The sequence below is a fragment of the Carlito syrichta genome, unplaced genomic scaffold (genome assembly GCF_000164805.1).
Source record: "Carlito syrichta isolate Samal-C Ts95f unplaced genomic scaffold, Tarsius_syrichta-2.0.1 Scaffold315850, whole genome shotgun sequence".
NCBI lineage: Eukaryota > Metazoa > Chordata > Mammalia > Primates > Tarsiidae > Carlito > Carlito syrichta.
Genome location: NW_007259946.1, coordinates 59,877 through 68,898, shown reverse-complemented (window position 1 = coordinate 68,898; position 9,022 = coordinate 59,877). Strand labels below are relative to the sequence as shown.

General features: G+C 45.5%; 1 protein-coding gene across 1 annotated transcript in view; it reads right to left on the bottom strand.

The window, feature by feature from the left end:
• Positions 1 to 9,022, bottom strand: part of TNFRSF8 (TNF receptor superfamily member 8) — a 57,132-nt gene that overhangs the window by 41,120 nt on the left and 6,990 nt on the right. The window contains exon 2 of the mRNA XM_008073458.1: positions 5,858 to 5,974. The gene's annotated coding sequence lies outside the window, so the exon portion shown is untranslated. The remainder of the gene's footprint in view (positions 1 to 5,857; positions 5,975 to 9,022) is intronic.

Sequence of the window (9,022 nt, the reverse complement as noted above, 5' to 3'; positions counted from 1 at the left end):
GAGGCTGCAGTGGCTGGGAGAGTGCCACTGCACTCCAGTCTGGGCGACAGAGTGAGACTCTAACTCAAAAAAAAAAAAGGAAAAGAAAAGAAAGATTTTTGTTTTGTTTTGTTCTTTTGTTTGTTTGTTTTGGGGGGGTTTTGTTTGTTTGTTTGTTTTGTTTTGCTTTTCAGTTTTCAGTCCACTCACCGCAGCCTCCCAAAGCGCGGGATTACAGGCTGAGCCACCGAGCCCGGCTGTTTTTTTCTTTTTGAGTCAGAGTCTCACTCTGTCATTCAGGCTGGAGTGCACTGGCATGCTCACAGCTACCAAAGCCTCGACCTGCTGGGCTCAGACCAGCCTTCCAAGTAACTGGAACTACAGGCACACGTCACCATTGCCTGGCTAATTCACTTTTTTTTATTTTTTGCGGCGACAAGGTCTCACTATGTTGCCCAGGCTGATCTTAAACCCCTGAGCTCAGGTAACCCTCCTGCCTCTGCCTCCCAAAGTGCTGGGATTACAGGAAAGTGCCACCATGCCCAGCAAAAAAAGAGTTTCAAAAGGAACATTCATTCCCCAACTAAAGTTCCGAGCTGATAAGACAAACTAGAGACCAGTAAGGTAGATGGGACAGGTGTCAAGTCACTCACACTGCAGCAGGACAGTAAGGAGTCAGGGAGAGAAGAAAAGAAATAAGACATCTCTGCAAGTCTATTATAGCAGGAAAGAAGGGAAGCAAAAGGCAAGAAGGAGAACAAAAAAAGACAGGAATCCAGTTTGCAAAGACCCAGTCTAAAAGACACAGAGCAACCCCAGAAGTACTTCATACTGTAAAGGAATTTGGAAGAATATAAATGCTTGGCTAGATGCAGTGTGGTTCATGCCTGAAATCCCAACACTCAGGGAAACTGAGGAAGGAGGATCACTTGAACCCAGGAGTTTGAGACCAGCCTGGGCAACACAGTGAGACCTCATCTCTACAAAAATTCAAAAAAATCAGTCAAGCATGGTAGCACATAGTTCCAGCTATGCAGAAGGCTGAGGCAGAAGGATCATCTGAGCCCAGGAGGTCGAGGCTGCAGTGAGCTGTGGTCATGCAACTGCACTCCAGCCTGGGTGACACAGTGAGATCACAACTCAAAAATTAAAATTAAAATTAAAATTAAAAAATTTTTAAAAATTAAAATATATATATATATATATATATAATTCAATAAAGAAAAAGTTCAAATCAAAGGTAAAAAAAAAAATCAAAAAATGTAGCTAGACATGGTGGTGCCCACCTGTAGTCCCAGCTACTTGGGAGGCTGAGGTGAAAGGATCACCTGACCCCAGGAGGTCAAAGCTGTGATGAGCCATGATCATGCCACTGCACTCCAGCCTGGGCGACAAAGTGAGACCTTGACTCAAAAAAGAAAACTGAACAGTTACCAAAAAAATCCAAGATGTGCAGCACCACTATTAGAAATCCAATACAGAAATTTTCAGTGCCCTGGGGGTCTAGTGATACCTGGGAAGTAAGAAATGGAAGAAACTTGGCAGAAAATTGAATTCATGGCATGGAGAAAGGATTAAGGAAATCCCATGGAATACAAAGTTAAAAGACAGCTGGGTTCGGTGGCTCAAGCCTGTAATCCCAGCACATTGGGAGGCCGAGGTGAGCAGATTTCCTGAGACCAGGAGTTCGAGACCAGCCTGGGCAATTTAGGGAGACCTCGTCTCTACAATAAATCAAAAAAGTAGCCGGGCATAGTAGTTTATGCCTGTAGTTCCAGCTACTTGGAAGGCTGAGGCAACAGGATCACCTGAGGCCAGCGGGTCGAGGCTGTGGTGGCCGTAAGCGTGCCACTGCACTCCAGCCTGGGCAACAGAGTGAGACTCCAACTCAAAAAAAAAAAACGTAAAAAGACAAATATATATTAAGACAACTGGAGTCCATGATGCTGAGATTGCAATATATACAGTCAGCAATATATATATCTCCATTCCAGAAGTGTGCTTGTAAGTCCAATTTGTTGTAAGTCCAACAGTTAGCCTAGGTACCTAACAAACACAATTGGCTATATAGTACAGTATGTATTAAATGGGCTATACTGACACCTCGTGGAGTGAAATAAAACATAAAAAATGCACATTCACAAGCTGGGCTCGGTGGCTCAGCCTGTAATCCCGCGCCTTTGGGAGGCTGAGGTGAGTGGATTGCCTGAGCCCGCGGGTTCAAGACCCGCCTGGGCAGCGAGACCTCATCTCTGCAATAAATCAAAAAATCAGCCGGACGTGGTAATGCATGCCTGTAATTCCGGCTACTTGGAAGGCTGAGGCGGAAGGATCGCCGGAGCCCAGCAGGTCGAGGCTGTGGTGGCCGGGAGCGGCCAGTCTGGGCGACAGAGTGAGACTCCAACTCAAAAAAAAAAAAAAAAATGCACATTCACATCTTTGAAAGTTTGCAACTTGAGGTTCATATGTGGGGACTTACTATACATACAAAATCGAGCAAAGATAAAATCCACAGTGGTTTTCCCGAAGTGAAGGAATAACTAAATCTGCAGACAGAAAATACATTCCAGATGCCAGGGTGAATTATTTACAAACAATGACTATCAAGGCACAGTCTGGCTAAGTTATTGATCCTCAAGATAAAGAGAAAATTATTCTCGAGTCACTTCCAAAGGGGAAAAAAGAAGGCTGCTTGCAGATCCTTCTACAGCAACATTCCATACAAGACAGTGGACCAATGCCTGCAAAGTTCTAAAGAAAATGTGTCCAGGCCGGGTTCAGTGGCTCAGCCTATAGTCCCAGCACTTTGGGAGGCCGAGGCGAGTGGATTGCCTGAGCCCACCAGTTCAAGACCCACCCGGGCAACTTGGCGAGACCTCATCTCTACAATAAAACAAAGATTAGCTGGGCTTGGTAGCATGCACCTGTAGTTCCGGCTACTTGGAAGCCTGAGGTGGAAGGATTACCGGAGCCCAGCAGGTCAAGGCTGCAGTGGCCAGGAGCGTGCCACCGCACTCCAGTCTGGGCAACAGAGTGAGACTCCAACTCAGGAAAAAAAAAAGAAAAGAAAATGTGTCCCAAGAATATTATACTTGCCCAAGTGGCCATTCAAGTATAAAGGCAATAGACAGCATCCTCAAACATGAACGAACTCAGGGAATACTGCAGAGATGAATCCTTCTTGAAAACCCTACCTCACAGTGAAATCTGATCAACCAAAGGAGTCAAAGTGAAAAAATCGGAATGGAGATGGTGTGGTAAATGTGCTCAATGCACAATAAATAAACATAGACCTCAAAGTAAGGCTAACATTCCAAGGGACTTTTGGTTGCAGGAAAGAAAAGAAACATAACAGATTAGGACATACTAAAAAGAATGTCAGCAATAAAAGTCAGGAAGAGGATGGGAAGGTGAGCAAGATAACTACCTCATCCATCATAACAGGGAGTCAATCTAGTGTACAATATCCAAAAACTGAAATAAGTAGATTGTGACTTTACCACAAGAGACAGTAGTTCCTTAAATGATTCTTACCTGCTGATTGATTTTCATAACCTGTTTTCTTCATGTTAGAGGCTTTTTTAAAGGCTCTTTTAATGAAAATACATTAATCTGAGAGTTGGCATTCTTTTAATTTCACTTTAGTTTCTTCTTCCTCTGATACATGTGATTAAATTAAATGCAATAATTTTAATACCATAAATAATATGCTGCCAGCTCTTAAAATTTCTTCTTTCTATATGTGCACAATCTGTCCGGCTACTACCCATCCTCTTCTCTACAGAGGTAAAGAGACGTGTCAATCATCCAGTAATAACCGTAGTTACTTGTAGATGGATGCTAAGAAGGGCAGAATTGGCTTTTTCCTTACACTCTTCCGTATTGCGTGAATTTATCAAATGAGTTACACAATTTTCATTTCATAAAATGCCGCCAGGCACAGTGGCTTAGCCCACAATCCCAGCACTTTGGGAGGCTGAAGCAAGAGGACTGCCTGAGCCCGGGGGTTCGAGACCAGCCTGGGCAACTTGGTAAGATCTTGTCTCTACAGTAAATCACAAAAACTAACTGAGCGTGGTGGTATGCATCTGTAGTTCCAGCCACTTGGAAGGCTAAGACGGAAGGATTGCCTAAGTCCAGCAGGTCGAGGCTGTGGTGGCCATGAGCATGCCACTGCACTCCAGCCTGGGCAACAAGAGTGAGACTCCAACTCAAAAAAATAAAAAATAAAATAAAATAAAATGCAGCCATTACTTTTACAATTTTAAAGATAGGCCAGGCGTGGTGACTCAGCCTTTAATTCCATCACTTTGGGAGGCCAAGGTGAGAGGAGTGCCTGAGCCTGGGGGTTTGAGACCAGCCTGGGCAACTTGATGAGACCTTGTCTCTACAGTAAATCACAAAAATTAGCTGGGTGTGGTGGCATGCATCTGTAGTTTCAGCTACTTGGAAGGCTGAGGTGGAAGGATCACCTAAGACCAGCAGATCAAGGTTGTGGTGGCTGTAAGCATGCCACTGCACTCCAGCCTGGGTGATAGAGTGAGATTTCAACTAAAAAAAAAAAAATTTAAAGATATACTAGAGAAATAGTAATATAAAGAAAAATGGAATGGCAATATTAATATCAAACAAAATTGGAATGAAAGGAAAAGACACTGGGTTCCGTGGCTCAGCCTGTAATCCCAGCGCTTTGGGAGGCCGAGGCGGGTAGACTGCCTGAGCCCATGGGTTCGAGAACCGCCCGGGTAACTTGGTGAGACCTCATCTCTACAATAAATCAAAAATTAGCCAGGCATGGTAGCACGCGCCTGTAGTTCCAGCTACTTGGAAGGCTGAGGCGGAAGGATAGCCGGAGCCCAGCAGGTCAAGGCTGCGGTGGCCAGGAGCGTGCCACTGCACTCCAGTTGGGGCGACAGAGTGAGACTCCAACTCAAAAAAAAAAAAAGGAAAAGACATTATAAGGAACAGAGAGGTATATTTCACGTTGATAAGAGTTCTAACCCACCAAGAAAACATAATATCCATGAACATTTATGTACCCAATAACATAGCTTTGATATATATGAAAGCAGAAGTAGAAATAACACAATAAATATCTAAGGGATAAACAAGCATACTAAGAAATAAGATTTTAACACATCTCTCTCAGAAATCAACAGTAAAGGTGATAAAAGCAAATAAGAATACATTTCTTTAAATAACACAGTTGGCAAGCTTGATCATACATATCTATGTTGAACTTTGCATAACAAACAAAATATACAGTTTTAACACTAACACACACTGAACACTTTTTAAAAATCATTTATTAGGCCACAAGAAGATCTCAACAAATTTCCCCACCCCACTCCCCCAAAAAAACCCACACAAAAACAAAACAAACACCAGATAGCACACAAACCACAATCACTAGCCATAATAAGAAATTAACAATTAAAGTGTTCTTTGAAAGTTTTCCTGGAAGCATTGTGGTCTTAGGGGAAGAACACAGCTCTTGGTGTCAGGCCATCAACTTGAACTCTGGTTCTACCACATCCCAGAGTTGTGCAACCTTGGAAAGACCCATAACCTCACTAATCCTCGGATTTCTCAACGTAAAGCGGGAATAAGAGAGGACTTCCTCACCAGGGTTGTAGTGAAGATCAAACTCAATAAATGTGAGTCCCTTCCTTCAGGACACGTGTTAAAAGTCTCTCTGAAAGGATGGATGTAAAAAGCCATGGCTGATATCAATTCACAAATCCAGAGAGGTAAACTGGAGCAACAGGAGGACCATTCAGAGTACAGACCTAAAATCACGATGCTCCCCAACTTCCAGATTCTCTGCCTCTCTTCTGAGGCCTCCTGATGCTCTCTGAAGACAGAACAAGGCCCTTACCTCTCAAACAGCTCACACAGGCCCTGCAGCGGTTGTCCTCATCCAGGTAGTTGTCAGGCTCACACTGCTTCCTGCAGTCGGCAAGCTTCTGCGGGCATAGTTGTGTCGGAGACCACCCTGGAAAAAGAAACAAAGAAGCTCCAGGCCAGGTTGCTTTGGCAAAGGTCTTGTCCCCTCCCCAACCCCCTCCTCTCATCCCTGAAGGCCCTCCCAGCTCCACCTCCAACCCCCCAAACATGTCAGTCCAATTCGTGTTATAGATGAAGGCACTGACACAGTCCTAGACCAAGGTCACCTGGCAGGCAGGAAAAGCAGCACAGGTGTGGGAAGGAGCTGAGACTCCAGGGCTGCCACTTGCCAGTTGCATGACCTCGAGCAACTTACAATGATCTCATCGCACTGTTTTTGTTTGTTTGTTTGTTTGTTTTTGAGTCGGAGTCTCACTCTGTCGCCCAGACTGGAGTGCAGCGGCCGCTCCCGGCCACCGCAACCTCGACCTGCTGGGCTCCGGCGATCCTTCCGCCTCAGCCTTCCAAGGAGCTGCAACCACAGGCACGCGCTACCACGCTCGGCTAATTTTTGATTCATTGTAGAGATGAGGTCTCGCCCAGTTGCCCAGGCGGGTCTCGAACCCGCGGGCTCAGGCCGTCCACTCACTCGGCCTCCCAAAGGGCTGGGATTACAGGCTGAGCCACCGAACTCGGCCATCATCGCACTGTCAATAATAAGACCCACCTCCTAGAGCTGCTGAAAGGATTGAAGGGACCATGAAGAGAAATGTGCGCCAAGTACTACACACTAGTCCCCGGCACCCAGCAAGTCCTGGGTGAGTACTGGTCGTCGCTACTCTCGACTGGGGTCTTATCTCACTGCAGGAATCGGGGGAGCCGTAAGCCCAGACGATGAAAGCCTAGACCGTGAGAAGCCTAACCCAGCCTCCATGGGAGGCACGCGAGTCGCCCGGCAGTCGCCTCCTCTCGTTGTACAGGGCTGGGAGCCGCATGCGTTGACACCGACGGCACAGGGCTCAACGGCAGCGGACACCCAGGAGGTCTGCAGCGGTCCCATCGGCCCTGCCCCAGTCGGCTCAGAGTGACGCTCTAGCCGAGAAGCTTCCGACATCTCGCTTCTGGGATGAGCACATAACCCTGGCAGGCCAATCAGAACACGTCATCCTTCCCATCAATATAATTGGCTGAGAAGTGGCACATGACCCAAGCAGACCGATCAGAGTACTCCGGCTTCCTCACCACTGTGATTGGCTCAGCCTGGGCACATGACTCTTGTATGCCAGCCAATGAGCTCCCTCTCTGGGAGTTTCATGAGCCTGATGCTGAAAGATGTCCTCTCTTTACTGCTGGATTCTTTGGTGAAAGGGATGTATAGGCTGGGTGTGGTGGCTCACACCTGTAATCCCAGCACTTTGGGAGGCCGAGGCGAGTGGATTGCCTGAGTCCATGGGTTCGAGACCCACCTGGGCAAGACCTCGTCTCTACAATAAATCAAAATCTAGCCTGGTAGCACATGCCTATAGTTCCGGCTACTTGGAAGGCTGAGGCAGAAGGATCACCTGAGCCCAGCGGGTTGAGGCTGCAGTGGCCATGAGCGTGCCACTGTACTCCAGCCTGAGCAATAGAGTGAGATTCCAACTCAATACATTAATTAATTAATTAATTAATTAAAAAAGAAAGGGACATATAAGCCAGGTCATCTGTTGAAGCGTGAGTGTGATGTGGGCGGGACCTGCCTAAGAAGGAGGCAACTCAGAGGCCAGCAGAACCAGAGTTGGAGAGAAATGGACTACTGAGAACATCATTCGAACCCCTAAAGTCATGGCACCCCTTGGACTTGTTATTGAGCCAGTTGTTTCTCATTTTCTTGTTTGGGCTTAAGTAGAGTTGGGTTTCTGTTAGTTACAGCTAAAAGAAGCTAGACCAGGAGTTCCCAATATTTCTCACACCCCTAGTCATTCTGGGGAAGCCTGTGGGCACTATACAGAATCATAAGTTCATAAATAAAATATATAGGATTACAAAGAAACCCAACTATATTGGAATACTGTTGGTTATCAGAGCATTAAACAAAATAACAAAACATAGCCATATATGTGATTCTTTGTAAACTCATTAAATAGCAAAGTATAATAACTACCATAATTTTAAAACAGTAATGAACCTAAACAATATTGTATAATTTCTGCAAATGTAATATAATATGAGACTATCTGTAATTTCTGCTGATGACAAAGCTGTGTACTATAATCACAACTGTGTTTTGTTGCCTTACTTCATAATGGAAGGAATTCATGAGGGAATTTCTGTTAGAGGCTAATTAAAATAAGTGAACCTGATATTAAGTTTCATGACTCCCTTGAAAGCTACCCTTGGGAGTCCATGGACCCCAGAGTAAGAGCCTCTGCTCTAGAATTACATGCCAGGACCTCTCAAAAATACCAGCTTGATGACTGTCACTCTCTAGCTCAGTAAGTCTCAGTAGACCCTCAATAGTCTTTCTGAGATATAAATCTGATGTCATCACTCCTTGCCTACAACTTTCTTTTTTAAAATTTATTTTAGGCCCGGTACAGTGGCTCATGCCTGTAATACCAGCACTGTGGGAGGTGGAGGTGAGAGGATTGCCTGAGTCCAGGGGTTAGAGACCAGCCTGGGCAACTTGGCAAGACCTCGTCTCTCCAATAAATCAAAAACTTAGCCAGGCGTGGTGGCGAGCCTGGGTAACAGAGTGAGACTCCAACTCTAAATGAATAAATTTATTCTTCATTCCTTCCTTCATTCATTTATTTATTTATTTTAGACTTGTAGGTTACATGTGAGGATTTGCTACATAAGTAAACTGTGTGAAGGTGAGGTTTGGGTTTCTAACAAGCCCTCTTCCCTGGTAGTGGACATGGTACCCAATGAATAGCTATGTGTTCCTCCTTGCCTATAACTTTCAGAGGCTTCTCATGGCTTCCAGGATAGAGGCCTAGGTCCTTATCATGGCTAATGAGGTTCAGCCCACCTCTATCCCCCCTTGCTCTTTCATCTGTAGCCACAATGGCATCTCCCTCTTCCCCAAAGGGGCCAAACTCCCTTCTGCCCCAGGGCCTTTGCACAAGTGATTCTCCTGCTAGGAATGGCCTCTCTCCTAGTAACTCCCAATCAG